This window comes from Oncorhynchus mykiss, chromosome 28 (genome assembly GCF_013265735.2).
Source record: "Oncorhynchus mykiss isolate Arlee chromosome 28, USDA_OmykA_1.1, whole genome shotgun sequence".
In the NCBI taxonomy this organism is placed as follows: domain Eukaryota; kingdom Metazoa; phylum Chordata; class Actinopteri; order Salmoniformes; family Salmonidae; genus Oncorhynchus; species Oncorhynchus mykiss.
The window spans coordinates 40,639,366-40,656,077 of record NC_048592.1 but is presented as its reverse complement, the minus strand read 5'-3'; the positions used below and the strand labels follow the sequence as shown (position 1 = coordinate 40,656,077).

General features: G+C 46.5%; 1 pseudogene; it reads right to left on the bottom strand.

Moving 5' to 3' along the window:
• Nucleotides 1-4,340: 4,340 nt before the first annotated feature.
• The window catches only part of LOC110508257, a 46,214-nt pseudogene continuing 33,842 nt past the window's right edge, over nucleotides 4,341-16,712 (bottom strand).

Here is a 16,712-nt window from a genome sequence, read left to right as displayed (position 1 = left end):
AATAGACAGTACGGGACATTAAAGAGAATAGACAGTACGGGACATTAAAGAGAATAGACAGTACGGGACATTAAAGAGAATAGACAGTACGGGACATTAAAGAGAATAGACAGTACGGTGATGCCAGAAAACATAACCACATCAACAAGATATCTTCATGATATACTGCTAGAAAAATACGCAAACATAATAATTGAAGCTCTCAACCTGCTCCACTACAGCCCCATCGATGAGAATGGGGGGCGTGCTCGGTCCTCTTTTTCCTGTAGTCCACAATCATCTCCTTTGTCTTGATCACGTTGAGGGAGAGGTTGTTGTCCTGGCACCACACGGCCAGGTTTCTGACCTCCTGCCTATAGGCCGTCTCATCATTGTCGGTGATCAGCCCTAAGTTTGCCAATGACACTGTTGTGTAATCGGCAAACTTAATGATGGTGTTGGAGTCGTGCCTGGCAGTTCAGTCATGAGTGAACAGGGAGTACAGGAGGGGACTGAGTACGCACCCCTGAGGGGCCCCTGTTTTGAGGATCAGCGTGGTGGATGTGTTGTTACCTACCCTTACCACCTGGGGGCGGCCCGTCAGGAAGTCCAGGATCCTGTTGCAGAGGGAGGTGTTTAGTCCCAGGGTCCTTAGCTTAGTGATGAGCTTTGAGGACAAAATGGTGTTGAACGCTGAGCTGTAGTCAATGAAAAGCATTCTCACATAGGTGTTCCTTTTGTCCAGGTGGGAAAGGGCAGTGTGGAGTGCAAGAGAGATGACATCATCTGTGGATCTGTTGGGGCGGGATGCAAATGATTGGGTCTAACGTTCTGGGAAAATGGTGTTGATGTAAGCCATGACCAGCCTTTCAAAGCACTTCATCGCTACAGACGTGAGTGCTATGAGTCGGTAGTCATTTAGGCAGATGACCTTAGTGTTTTTGGGCACAGGGACTATGGTGGTCTTTTTAAAACATGTTGGTATTACAGACTAGGTCAGGGAGAGGTTGAAAATGTCAGTGAAGACACTTGCCAGTTGGTCAGCGCATGCTCGCAGTACACATCGTGGTAATTCGTCAGGCTCTGTGGCGAGCAATAGCTCGAGACTTCCTTAGATATCGTGCACCAGTACAAAAATACATAGTTCGCCATCCCTGTTTAAAGGGCTTACTCACATCGGCTGCGGAGAGCGTGATCACACAGTCTTCTGGAACAGCTGGTCATGTACAGTGCCTTGCGAAAGTATTCGGCCCCCTTTAACTTTGCGACCTTTTGCCACATTTCAGGCTTCAAACATAAAGATATAAAACTGTATTTTTTTGTGAAGAATCAACAACAAGTGGGACACAATCATGAAGTGGAACGACATTTATTGGATATTTCAAACTTTTTTAACAAATCAAAAACTGAAAAATTGGGCGTGCAAAATTATTCAGCCCCTTTACTTTCAGTGCTGCAAACTCTCTCCAGAAGTTCAGTGAGGATCTCTGAATGATCCAATGTTGACCTAAATGACTAATGATGATAAATACAATCCACCTGTGTGTAATCAAGTCTCCGTATAAATGCACCTGCACTGTGATAGTCTCAGAGGTCCGTCAAAAGCGCAGAGAGCATCATGAAGAACAAGGAACACACCAGGCAGGTCCGAGATACTGTTGTGAAGAAGTTTAAAGCCGGATTTGGATACAAAAAGATTTCCCAAGCTTTAAACATCCCAAGGAGCACTGTGCAAGCGATAATATTGAAATGGAAGGAGTATCAGACCACTGCAAATCTACCAAGACGTGGCCGTCCCTCTAAACTTTCAGCTCATACGAGGAGAAGACTGATCAGAGATGCAGCCAAGAGGCCCATGATCACTCTGGAGATCTACAGCTGAGGTGGGAGACTCTGTCCATAGGACAACAATCAGTCGTGTATTGCACAAATCTGGCCTTTATGGAAGAGTGGCAAGAAGAAAGCCATTTCTTAAAGATATCCATAAAAAGTGTTGTTTAAAGTTTGCCACAAGAGACACACCAAACATGTGGAAGAAGGTGCTCTGGTCAGATGAAACCAAAATTCAACTTTTTGGCAACAATGCAAAACGTTATGTTTGGCGTAAAAGCAACACAGCTGAACACACCATCCCCACTGTCAAACATGGTGGTGGCAGCATCATGGTTTTCTTCAGCAGGGACAGGGAAGATGGTTCAAATTGATGGGAAGATGGATGGAGCCAAATACAGGACCATTCTGGAAGAAAACCTGATGGAGTCTGCAAAAGACCTGAGACTGGGATGGAGATTTGTCTTCCAACAAGACAATGATCCAAAACATAAAGCAAAATCTACAATGGAATGGTTCAAAAATAAACATATCCAGGTGTTAGAATGGCCAAGTCAAAGTCCAGACCTGAATCCAATCGAGAATCTGTGGAAAGAACTGAAAACTGCTGTTCACAAATGCTCTCCATCCAACCTCACTGAGCTCGAGCTGTTTTGCAAGGAGGAATGGGAAAAAAAATTCAGTCTCTCGATGTGCAAAACTGATAGAGACGTACCCCAAGCGACTTACAGCTGTAATCGCAGCAAAAGGTGGCGCTACAAAGTATTAACTTAAGGGGGCTGAATAATTTTGCACGCCCAATTTTTCAGTTTTTGATTTGTTAAAAAAGTTTGAAATATCCAATAAATGTCGTTCCACTTCATGATTGTGTCCCACTTGTTGTTGATTCTTCACAAAAAAAATACAGTATTATATCTTTATGTTTGAAGCCTGAAATGTGGCAAAAGGTCGCAAAGTTCAAGGGGGCCGAATACTTTCGCAAGGCACTGTATGTTTCAGTGTTATTTGCCTCGAAGCGAGCATAGAAGTAGTTTAGCTCGTCTGGTAGGCTCGTGTCACTGGGCAGCTCTCGGCTGTGCTTCCATTTGTAGTCTGTAATAGTTTGCAAGCCCTGCCACATCCGACGAGCGTCAGAGCCGGTGTAGTACGATTCGATCTTAGTCCTGTATCGATGCTTTACCTGTTTGATGGTTCGTCGGAGGGCATAGCGGGATTTCTTATCAGCTTCCCGCTCCTTGAAAGCGGCAGCTCTAGCCGTTAGCTCAGTGCGGATGTTGCCTGTAATCCATGGCTTCTGGTTGGGGTATGTACATACAGTCACTGTGGGGACGATGTCATCGATGCACTTATTGATGAAGCCAGTGACAGATGTGGTGTACTCCTCAATGCCATCGGAAGAATCCCGGGACATATTCCAGTCTGTGCAAAACAGTCCTGTAGTTTAGCATCTGCTTCATCTAACAACTTTGTTTTATTGATCTAGTCACTGGTGTTTCCTGCTTTAATTTTAGCCTGTAACCAGGAATCAGGAGGATAGAATTATGGTCAGATTTGCCAAATGGAGTGCGAGGGAGAGCTTTGTACGCGTCTCTGTGTGGAGTAAATGTGGTCTAGAATTTCTTTTCCTCTGGTTGCACATTTAACATGCTGATAGAAATTTGGTAAAACAGATTTAAGTTTCCCTGCATTAAAGTCCCCGGCTACTAGGAGCGCCGCCTCTGGGTGAGCGTTTTCTTGTTTGCTTATGTCGGTATACAGCTCAGTCAATGCGGTCTTAGTGCCAACCTCTGACTGTGGTGGTATGTAAAACAGCTACAAAACAATACAGCTGAAAACTCTGTAGGTAGATAGTGTGGTCTACAGCTTATCATGAGATACTCTACCTCAGGCGAGGAATAGCTCAAGACTTCCTTAGATATCGTGCACCAGCTGTTATTTACAAAAATACATAGTCCACCGTTCCTTGTCTTACCAGACGCCGCTGTTCTATCCTGCCGGTACAGCGGATAACCAGCCAACTATATGTTGATAGTGTTGTCGTTTAGCCACGACTCCGTGAAGCATAAGATGTTACAGTTTTGAATGTCATGTTGTTAGTTTTATATTCTGCGTAGGTCATCTATTTTATTTTCCAAAGATTGCATGTTTCCTAGCAGAATGTAAGGAAGTGGGGGTTTATTCGATCACCTAAGAATTCTCAGAAGGCAGCCCACCCTCCGGCCCCTTTTTCTCCGCCTCCTCTTCACGGGGATCTGGGCCTGTTCCCGAGAAAGCAGTATATCATTCACGTCGGGCTCGTCAGACTCGTTTAAAGGGGAAAAAAAGGATTCCGCCAGTCCGTGGTGAGTAATCGCAGTCCTGATGTCCAGAAGTTATTTTTGGTCATAAGAGATGGTAGTGGCAACATTATGTACAAAATAAGTTTAAAAAAAAATTGGTTGGGGACACATAAAACTCCGGCGTCTTAAGACAATTCACATGACTCATAAATGGGTACAATCTAGGAATTTCAATGTTTTATATTCACTGTTTACGTATTTTATATACACAGTAATTGACATTCATGTAAAGAAACACTGACAAATGAAACCTCTCTAGACAAGCATATCCATGTATGAAAATACCCATATTCATGAAAGTTTGTCTCAGGCGACGTGTCTGTCCAGAGAATGATTCACTGTTGTTCTTTTTCCATGTACTACATTTAAATAGTTATTCATTTTGAAAGATTACACGTTTAAAAATGACACAAAAAAAGTATTCAGCAAGAAGAAAACACAGATAAGGACTTTTATAGAAGATTTTTTTCTCAAAAAATTTCCAGACCAAGCTTTTTTTTTGGGCACTTTTTTTTTATGAACAAAACTTATATTTGATATACAGACAAATGTTACCTTACAGAAAATAAGTATGGATAACTTGAACTCATTGGCTGCTTCAGAAGTAAAATAATACTTTTAATTTGAGTCAACTCTCACCTAAATCTAGAAAAATAATAACGAACATGTATTGAAGGTAATGCTGAAATATTGTAAAGTACACCGACTGGAACGATGCTAGCTAGCTACATGACAACAGTTGACATCACATCCTGTAGTCCCAAATGGAACCCTTCATAGTCCACGACCTATGACCAGAGCCCTATAGGGAAGAGGGTACCATTTAGGACACAGTCAGAGACTCAGGCTAACAGACTAGAATGATGCTGTGTGTACACAACACAGCCAGGAAACAGTCCCTCTTCTCTCTAGTTGGAGTGTCCCTCCGCTCACGGTGCTCTGCAGGAAACAGTCCCTCTTCTCTCTAGTTGGAGTGTCCCTCCGCTCACGGTGCTCTGCAGGAAACAGTCCCTCTTCTCTCTAGTTGGAGTGTCCCTCCGCTCACGGTGCTCTGCAGGAAACAGTCCCTCTTCTCTCTAGTTGGAGTGTCCCTCCGCTCACGGTGCTCTGCAGGAAATAGTCCCTCTTCTCTCTAGTTGGAGTGTCCCTCCGCTCACGGTGCTCTGCAGGAAATTGAATTCTTCCTCGGAGTTGATTCTCAATAGGGGGAAACGGTTCTGACTGTTCTAATGCCCACCAGGGTCGGAGCCAATTACATTTACATTCAGGAAGTACACCGTCAATGGGTACTCTTCTCAGTCATATGGCTACAGTGGGGTCAATGGGTACTCTTCTCAGTCATATGGCTACAGTGGGGTCAATGGGTACTCTTCTCAGTCATATGGCTACAGTGGGGTCAATGGGTAGTCTTCTCAGTCATATGGCTATAGTGGGGTCAATGGGTACTCTTCTCAGTCATATGGCTATAGCAGGTCAATGGGTACTCTTCTCAGTCATATGGCTACAGTGGGGTCAATGGGTACTCTTCTCAGTCATATGGCTACAGTGGGGTCAATGGGTACTCTTCTCAGTCATATGGCTACAGTGGGGTCAATGGGTACTCTTCTCAGTCATATGGCTACAGTGGGGTCAATGGGTACTCTTCTCAGTCATGTGGCTACAGTGGGGTCAATGGGTACTCTTCTCAGTCATATGGCTATAGTGGGCTGTGCTACCGGTGGCCTCCTCCGTACTTGGTGGCCCAGTCCACCCGTCCGTGAACAGGCTGGATAGGAGGAGGTCTGGACGAGGTGATCTTCCCTCCACTGTTGCTGTTGAGGCTAGAAGATCCAGGGATCTGAGGATTCGTGGACTTGGTCTTCCATCCCTCGTACTCTGTCAGATCAAAGAGGAGAAGTTGGAGCAGGAAGCTCAACACAACCCAGGAGTCTCATTCTGTCTCCTCAACACAACCCAGGAGTCTCATTCTGTCTCCTCAACACAACCCAGGAGTCTCATTCTGTCTCCTCAACACAACCCAGGAGTCTCATTCTGTCTCCTCAACACAACCCAGGAGTCTCATTCTGTCTCCTCAACACAACCCAGGAGTCTTATTCTGTCTCCTCAACACAACCCAGGAGTCTCATTCTGTCTCCTCAACACAACCCAGGAGTCTCATTCTCTCCTCAACACAACCCAGGAGTCTCCTTCTGTCTCCTCAACACAACCCAGGAGTCTCCTTCTGTCTCTTCAACACAACCCAGGAGTCTCCTTCTGTCTCCTCAACACAACCCAGGAGTCTCCTTCTGTCTCCTCAACACAACCCAGGAGTCTCATTCTGTCTCCTCAACACAACCCAGGAGTCTCATTCTGTCTCCTCAACACAACCCAGGAGTCTCATTCTGTCTCCTCAACACAACCCAGGAGTCTCATTCTGTCTCCTCAACACAACCCAGGAGTCTCATTCTGTCTCCTCAACACAACCCAGGAGTCTCATTCTGTCTCCTCAACACAACCCAGGAGTCTCATTCTGTCTCCTCAACACAACCCAGGAGTCTCATTCTGTCTCCTCAACACAACCCAGGAGTCTCATTCTGTCTCCTCAACACAACCCAGGAGTCTCATTCTGTCTCCTCAACACAACCCAGGAGTCTCATTCTGTCTCCTCAACACAACCCAGGAGTCTCATTCTGTCTCCTCAACACAACCCAGGAGTCTCATTCTGTCTCCTCAACACAACCCAGGAGTCTCATTCTGTCTCCTCAACACAACCCAGGAGTTTCATTCAGGTCAACTAGGAAAAGAGTTCAGAAAGACAGAGGAAGTTAAGGAAACAAAGACATGGAAGATAGAGTAGATGTTTTTTTTATTGAATACTGTAAATAAATGGCACTTAAACCATCATGTCTGCCTGTCTGTCGGTCTGGTCTGGTCTGGTGAGATGAGACTTACTAGCAGAGTTGCCTCCTACGGTTGCTAGGTGACGGGTCCTGTGTCCAGCTGATCCCATCTCCTTCTGAAACGATGACGTGTAACTGCTACTGCTGGCAGGGTTGTAGGTGTTAATCAGGAAGTTATCTGGAAATAAATAACACTCTTTAACTCTGCTACATCAATAAACCAAACAGCACGAACATTACAGCTATTCCTATATGTCTCAAACCAGAGACTAACTATTCACTAAATAGTCTATGAGATTACTATTCATTAATCTATATAGTCTACATGAGATGAACTATTCACTAATCTATATAGTCTACATGAGATGAACTATTCACTATGACAGACATTTGATATCCTACTGCTATCAGCCATTTGATATCCTACTGCTATCAGCCATTTGATCTCCTACTACTATCAGACATTTGATATCAGACATTTGATCTCCTACTACTATCAGACATTTGATATCAGACATTTGATCTCCTACTACTATCAGACATTTGATATCAGACATTTGATCTCCCTACTGGAGTGAAGGATTGTATACTTTCTCCTGATGTCATGAATAAAGGAGTGGTGTAACTATATGCCGTATAGTTAGTTATATGCTGTACACGTATAGTATATTTTGTAAACTCCTGGCTGTACAATGAATGTCCCTACTGGGACAATGAAGATGGACATGAATGGGATTTGACTGTACTGTATTTGTGTAATAAAGGAATAATCAGTGATGTGAATTATTCTTACATTTAGTAAGTGGCAGTCCTGCTCCCTGTGCCCTGGTTAAAGAGGAGTTGGCCCACACACTCCTTCCAGGCTGCTGCTGGCTTGTCTGAAAGCTGCTCTTGTTGGTCTTAGGGTTTACGCCTGGAACAGATTGGTTAGGCCAGGGTGTGGCATGGGTTTTTGTATGTGGTGTGTTGGGTTTGTAGCTTAGTGGGATGTTCTAGTGAAGTCTATGGCTGTCTGAAGTGGTTCTCAATCAGAGGCAGGTGTTTATCGTTGTCTCTGATTGGGAACCATATTTAGGCAGCCATATTCTTTGGGTGTTTCGTGGGTGATTGTCCTTAGTGTCCTCTGTGTTAGTTTGCACCAGTTTAGGCTGTTTCGGTTTTCACATTACGTTTATTGTTTTTGTAAAGTTCGTGTTTCTTTATTATTAAATAAACATGGATTGCAATAACCACGCTGCATTTTGGTCCGATCCTTGCTACACCTCCTCGTCCGAGGAGGAGATAGAAGAAAGCCGTTACAGAATCACCCACCACAACAGGACCAAGCGGCGTGGTAACGGGCAACAGCAGCGAAAAGAGGAGATGCGCAATAAGGATTTCTGGACATGGGAGGAAATCCTCGACGGGAGAGGACCCTGGGCTAAACCAGGGGAGTGTAGCCGCCCAAAGGTGCAGCAGGAGAAGAGGCAACAGGAGCAGCCCAAAGAGGAGGACAGTATGGACTATACTTCTTGGGAGGAGATTGACAGGTGGGCGGTTGACCCAGGGAGAGTGCCGGAGCCCGCCTGGGATTCGATGGAGCAGTGAGCGGAAGGTTATCGGAGGAGGAGATAGAAGAAAGCCGTTACAAAATTAAAAAAATTATCATCAATCTACATACAATAACCCATAATGACAAAGTGAAAACAGGTTTTTAGACATTTTTGCAAACGTATAAAAATATAAAAAACGTATAATTATTCAGACTCTTTGCTATGAGACTCTAAATTGAGTTCAGGTGCATCCTGTTTCCATTGATCATCCTTGAGCTGTTTCTACAACTTAATTGGAGTCCAGCTGTGGTAAATTCAATTGATTGGAAATTATTTGGAAAGGCATACACCTGTCTATATAAGGTCAGACAGTTGACAGTGCATGTCAGAGCAAAAACCAAGCCATGAGGTTGAAGGAATTGTCCGTAGAGCTTCGAGACAGGATTGTGTCGAGGCACAGATTTGGGGAAGGGTACCAAAAAACAGCTGCGGCATTGAAGGCCCCCAAAAACAATGGCCTCCATCATTCTTAAATGGAAGAAGTTTGGAACCACCAAGACTCTTCCTAGAGCTGGCCGCCCGGCCAAACTGAACAATCGAGTGATAAGGGCCTTGGTCGGGGAGGTGACCAAGAACCTGATGGTCACTCTGACAGAGCGCCAGAGTTCCTCTGTGGAGATGGGAGAACCTTCCAGAAAGACAACCATCTCTGCAACACTCCATCAATAAGGCCTTTATGGTAGAGTGGCCAGACAGAAGCCACTCCTCAGTAAAAAGGCACAATACAGCCCGCTTGGAGTTTCCCAAAAGGCACCTAAAGGACTCTCAGACCATGAGATCCAAGATTCTCTGGTCTGATGCAACCAAGATTGAAATCTTTGGCCTGAATGCCAAGCATCACGTCTGGAAGAAACCTGGCACAATCCCTACGGTGAAGCATGGTGGTGGCAGCATCATGCTGTGGGGATGTATTTCAGCAGCAGGGACTGGGAAACTAGTAAGTCAGGATTGTGGGAAAGATGAACGGAACAAAGTACAGAGAGACGCTTGATGAAAACCTGCTCCAGAGCGCTCAGGACCTCAGACTGCGTCAAAAGGTTCACCTGCCAACAGGACAACGACCCTAAGCACACAGCCAAGACAACGCAGGAGCTGCTCCGGTCAACTGTAGGTGATATTATTGTGAAGTGGAAACGTCTAGGAGCAACAACAGCTCAGCCAGCAAAGTGGTAGGCCACATAAGCTCACAGAACGGGCCCGCCAAGTGCTGAAGCATGTAAAAACTGTCTGTCCTCAGTTGCAACTCTCACTACCGAGTTCCAAACTGCCTCTGGAAGCAACGTCAGCACAAGAACTGTTCGTCGGGAGCTTCATGAAATGGGTTTCCATGGTCGAGCAGCCGCACACAAGCCTAAGATCACCATGCGCAATTCCAAGTGGTCTAAAGCTTGCTGCCATTGGACTCTGGAGCAGGGGAAACACATTCTCTGGAGCAGTGGAAACACATTCTCTGGAGCAGGGGAAACACATCCTCTGGAGTGATGAATTAAACACATTCTCTGGAGCAGGGGAAACACATTCTCTGGAGCAGGGGAAACACATTCTCTGGAGCAGTGGAAACACATTCTCTGGAGCAGGGGAAACACATTCTCTGGAGCAGGGGAAAGACATTCTCTGGAGCAGGGGAAAGACATTCTCTGGATCAGGGGAAACACATTCTCTGGAGCAGGGGAAACACATCCTCTGGAGTGATGAATTAAACACATTCTCTGGAGCAGGGGAAACACATTCTCTGGAGCAGTGGAAACACATTCTCTGGAGCAGGGGAAAGACATTCTCTGGAGCAGGGGAAACACATTCTCTGGAGCAGTGGAAACACATTCTCTGGAGCAGGGGAAACACATTCTCTGGAGCAGGGGAAACACATTCTCTGGAGCAGTGGAAACACATTCTCTGGAGCAGTGGAAACACATTCTCTGGAGTGATGAATCAAACACATTCTCTGGAGTGATGAATCAAACACATTCTCTGGAGTGAGGAATCAAACACATTCTCTGGAGTGATGAATCAAACACGTTCTCTGGAGTGATGAATCACGCTTCACCTTCTGGCAATCCGACGGATGATTCTGGGTTTGGCGGATGCCAGGAGAACGCTACATGCCCGAATGCATAGTGCCAACTGTAAATTTTGGTGGAGGAAGAATAATGGTCTGGGGCTGTTTTTCATGGTTCGGGCCCCTTAGTTCCAGTGAAGGGAAATCTTAACGCTACAGCATACAATGACAGTCTAGACAATTTTGTGCTTCAAACTTTGTGGCAACAAGTTGGGGAAGGCCCTTTCCTGTTTCAGCATGACAATGCCTCTGTGCACAAAAGTGAGGTCCATACAGAAATGGTTGGTCGAGATCAGAGTGGAAGAACTTGACTGGCCTGCACAGAGCCCTGACCTCAACTCCATTGAACACTTTTGGGATGAATTGGAACGCTGACTGTGAGCCAGGAGGCCTAATCGCCCAACATCAGTCCCTGACCTCACTAATGCTCGTGGCTGAATGGAAGCAAGTCCCTGCAGCAATGTTCCAACATCTAGTGAAAAGCCTTCCCAGAAGAATGGAGGCTGTTATAGCAGCAATGTTCCAACATCTAGTGGAAAGCCTTCCCAGAAGAGTGGAGGTTGTTATAGCAGCAATGTTACAACATCTAGTGGAAAGCCTTCCCAGAAGAGTGGAGGCTGTTATAGCAGCAATGTTCCAACATCTAGTGGAAAGCCTTCCCAGAAGAGTGGAGGCTGTTATAGCAGCAAAGGGGGGACCAACTCCATATTAATGCCCATGATTTTAGAATATTTATTTATTTAATTTTATTTAACCTTTATTTAACTAACTGGGAAGCCAGTTAAGAACACAGGGAGGTATCTGGACCCTACCGGTTTCAGTACCACAGGACTTTACCAGGGAGGTACAGTGCCTTGCGAAAGTATTCGGCCCCCTTGAACTTTGCGACCTTTTGCCACATTTCAGGCTTCAAACATAAAGATATAAAACTGTATTTTTTTGTGAAGAATCAACAACAAGTGGGACACAATCATGAAGTGGAACGACATTTATTGGATATTTCAAACCTTTTTAACAAATCAAAAACTGAAAAATTGGGCGTGCAAAATTATTCAGCCCCCTTAAGTTAATACTTTGTAGCGCCACCTTTTGCTGCGATTACAGCTGTAAGTCGCTTGGGGTATGTCTCTATCAGTTTTGCACATCGAGAGACTGAAATTTTTTCCCATTCCTCCTTGCAAAACAGCTCGAGCTCAGTGAGGTTGGATGGAGAGCATTTGTGAACAGCAGTTTTCAGTTCTTTCCACAGATTCTCGATTGGATTCAGGTCTGGACTTTGACTTGGCCATTCTAACACCTGGATATGTTTATTTTTGAACCATTCTATTGTAGATTTTGCTTTATGTTTTGGATCATTGTCTTGTTGGAAGACAAATCTCCGTCCCAGTCTCAGGTCTTTTGCAGACTCCATCAGGTTTTCTTCCAGAATGGTCCTGTATTTGGCTCCATCCATCTTCCCATCAATTTGAACCATCTTCCCTGTCCCTGCTGAAGAAAAGCAGGCCCAAACCATGATGCTGCCACCACCATGTTTGACAGTGGGGATGGTGTGTTCAGCTGTGTTGCTTTTACGCCAAACATAACGTTTTGCATTGTTGCCAAAAAGTTCAATTTTGGTTTCATCTGACCAGAGCACCTTCTTCCACATGTTTGGTGTGTCTCCCAGGTGGCTTGTGGCAAACTTTAAACAACACTTTTTATGGATATCTTTAAGAAATGGCTTTCTTCTTGCCACTCTTCCATAAAGGCCAGTTTTGTGCAATATACGACTGATTGTTGTCCTATGGACAGAGTCTCCCACCTCAGCTGTAGATCTCTGCAGTTCATCCAGAGTGATCATGGGCCTCTTGGCTGCATCTCTGATCAGTCTTCTCCTTGTATGAGCTGAAAGTTTAGAGGGACGGCCAGGTCTTGGTAGATTTGCAGTTGTCTGATACTCCTTCCATTTCAATATTATCGCTTGCACAGTGCTCCTTGGGATGTTTAAAGCTTGGGAAATCTTTTTGTATCCAAATCCGGCTTTAAACTTCTTCACAACAGTATCTCGGACCTGCCTGGTGTGTTCCTTGTTCTTCATGATGCTCTCTGCGCTTTTAACGGACCTCTGAGACTATCACAGTGCAGGTGCATTTATACGGAGACTTGATTACACACAGGTGGATTGTATTTATCATCATTAGTCATTTAGGTCAACATTGGATCATTCAGAGATCCTCACTGAACTTCTGGAGACAGTTTGCTGCACTGAAAGTAAAGGGGCTGAATAATTTTGCACGCCCAATTTTTCAGTTTTTGATTTGTTAAAAAAGTTTGAAATATCCAATAAATGTCGTTCCACTTCATGATTGTGTCCCACTTGTTGTTGATTCTTCACAAAAAAATACAGTTTTATATCTTTATGTTTGAAGCCTGAAATGTGGCAAAAGGTCGCAAAGTTCAAGGGGGCCGAATACTTTCGAAAGGCACTGTATCTGGACCCTACCGGTTTCAGTACCACAGGACTTTACCAGGGAGGTCCAGATTTCAGTACCACAGGACTTTACCAGGGAGGTATCTGGACCCTACCGGTTTCAGTACCACAGGACTTTACCAGGGAGGTATCTGGACCCTACCGGTTTCAGTACCACAGGACTTTACCAGGGAGGTATCTGGACCCTACCGGTTTCAGTACCACAGGACTTTACCAGGGAGGTATCTGGACCCTACCGGTTTCAGTACCACAGGACTTTACCAGGGAGGTATCTGGACCCTACCGGTTTCAGTACCACAGGACTTTACCAGGGAGGTATCTGGACCCTACCGGTTTCAGTACCACAGGACTTTACCAGGGAGGTATCTGGACCCTACCGGTTTCAGTACCACAGGACTTTACCAGGGAGGTATCTGGACCCTACCGGTTTCAGTACCACAGGACTTTACCAGGGAGGTATCTGGACCCTACCGGTTTCAGTACCACAGGACTTTACCAGGGAGGTATCTGGACCCTACCGGTTTCAGTACCACAGGACTTTACCAGGGAGGTATCTGGACCCTACCGGTTTCAGTACCACAGGACTTTACCAGGGAGGTATCTGGACCCTACCGGTTTCAGTACCACAGGACTTTACCAGGGAGGTATCTGGACCCTACCGGTTTCAGTACCACAGGACTTTACCAGGGAGGTATCTGGACCCTACCGGTTTCAGTACCACAGGACTTTACCAGGGAGGTATCTGGACCCTACAGGTTTCAGTACCACAGGACTTTACCAGGGAGGTATCTGGACCCTACCGGTTTCAGTACCACAGGACTTTACCAGGGAGGTATCTGGACCCCACCGATTTCAGTACCACAGGACTTTACCAGGGAGGTATCTGGACCCTACCGGTTTCAGTACCACAGGACTTTACCAGGGAGGTATCTGGACCCTACCGGTTTCAGTACCACAGGACTTTACCAGGGAGGTCCAGATTTCAGTACCACAGGACTTTACCAGGGAGGTATCTGGACCCTACCGGTTTCAGTACCACAGGACTTTACCAGGGAGGTATCTGGACCCTACCGGTTTCAGTACCACAGGACTTTACCAGGGAGGTATCTGGACCCTACCGGTTTCAGTACCACAGGACTTTACCAGGGAGGTATCTGGACCCTACCGGTTTCAGTACCACAGGACTTTACCAGGGAGGTCCAGATTTCAGTACCACAGGACTTTACCAGGGAGGTATCTGGACCCTACCGGTTTCAGTACCACAGGACTTTACCAGGGAGGTCCAGATTTCAGTACCACAGGACTTTACCAGGGAGGTATCTGGACCCCACCGATTTCAGTACCACAGGACTTTACCAGGGAGGTATCTGGACCCTACCGGTTTCAGTACCACAGGACTTTACCAGGGAGGTATCTGGACCCTACCGGTTTCAGTACCACAGGACTTTACCAGGGAGTTATCTGGACCCTACCGGTTTCAGTACCACAGGACTTTACCAGGGAGGTATCTGGACCCTACAGGTTTCAGTACCACAGGACTTTACCAGGGAGGTATCTGGACCCTACCGGTTTCAGTACCACAGGACTTTACCAGGGAGGTATCTGGACCCTACAGGTTTCAGTACCACAGGACTTTACCAGGGAGGTATCTGGACCCTACCGGTTTCAGTACCACAGGACTTTACCAGGGAGGTATCTGGACCCTACCGGTTTCAGTACCACAGGACTTTACCAGGGAGGTATCTGGACCCTACCGGTTTCAGTACCACAGGACTTTACCAGGGAGGTATCTGGACCCTACCGGTTTCAGTACCACAGGACTTTACCAGGGAGGTATCTGGACCCTACCGGTTTCAGTACCACAGGACTTTACCAGGGAGGTATCTGGACCCTACCGGTTTCAGTACCACAGGACTTTACCAGGGAGGTCCAGATTTCAGTACCACAGGACTTTACCAGGGAGGTATCTGGACCCTACCGGTTTCAGTACCACAGGACTTTACCAGGGAGGTATCTGGACCCTACCGGTTTCAGTACCACAGGACTTTACCAGGGAGGTATCTGGACCCTACCGGTTTCAGTACCACAGGACTTTACCAGGGAGGTATCTGGACCCTACCGGTTTCAGTACCACAGGACTTTACCAGGGAGGTATCTGGACCCCACCGGTTTCAGTACCACAGGACTTTACCAGGGAGGTATCTGGACCCTACCGGTTTCAGTACCACAGGACTTTACCAGGGAGGTATCTGGACCCCACCGGTTTCAGTACCACAGGACTTTACCAGGGAGGTATCTGGACCCTACCGGTTTCAGTACCACAGGACTTTACCAGGGAGGTATCTGGACCCTACCGGTTTCAGTACCACAGGACTTTACCAGGGAGGTATCTGGACCCTACCGGTTTCAGTACCACAGGACTTTACCAGGGAGGTATCTGGACCCTACCGGTTTCAGTACCACAGGACTTTACCAGGGAGGTATCTGGACCCTACCGGTTTCAGTACCACAGGACTTTACCAGGGAGGTATCTGGACCCTACCGGTTTCAGTACCACAGGACTTTACCAGGGAGGTATCTGGACCCTACCGGTTTCAGTACCACAGGACTTTACCAGGGAGGTATCTGGACCCTACCGGTTTCAGTACCACAGGACTTTACCAGGGAGGTATCTGGACCCTACCGGTTTCAGTACCACAGGACTTTACCAGGGAGGTATCTGGACCCTACCGGTTTCAGTACCACAGGACTTTACCAGGGAGGTATCTGGACCCTACCGGTTTCAGTACCACAGGACTTTACCAGGGAGGTATCTGGACCCTACCGGTTTCAGTACCACAGGACTTTACCAGGGAGGTATCTGGACCCTACAGGTTTCAGTACCACAGGACTTTACCAGGGAGGTATCTGGACCCTACCGGTTTCAGTACCACAGGACTTTACCAGGGAGGTATCTGGACCCCACCGATTTCAGTACCACAGGACTTTACCAGGGAGGTATCTGGACCCTACCGGTTTCAGTACCACAGGACTTTACCAGGGAGGTATCTGGACCCTACCGGTTTCAGTACCACAGGACTTTACCAGGGAGGTATCTGGACCCTACCGGTTTCAGTACCACAGGACTTTACCAGGGAGGTATCTGGACCCTACCGGTTTCAGTACCACAGGACTTTACCAGGGAGGTCCAGATTTCAGTACCACAGGACTTTACCAGGGAGGTATCTGGACCCTACCGGTTTCAGTACCACAGGACTTTACCAGGGAGGTCCAGATTTCAGTACCACAGGACTTTACCAGGGAGGTATCTGGACCCCACCGATTTCAGTACCACAGGACTTTACCAGGGAGGTATCTGGACCCTACCGGTTTCAGTACCACAGGACTTTACCAGGGAGGTATCTGGACCCTACCGGTTTCAGTACCACAGGACTTTACCAGGGAGGTATCTGGACCCTACCGGTTTCAGTACCACAGGACTTTACCAGGGAGGTATCTGGACCCTACAGGTTTCAGTACCACAGGACTTTACCAGGGAGGTATCTGGACCCTACCGGTTTCAGTACC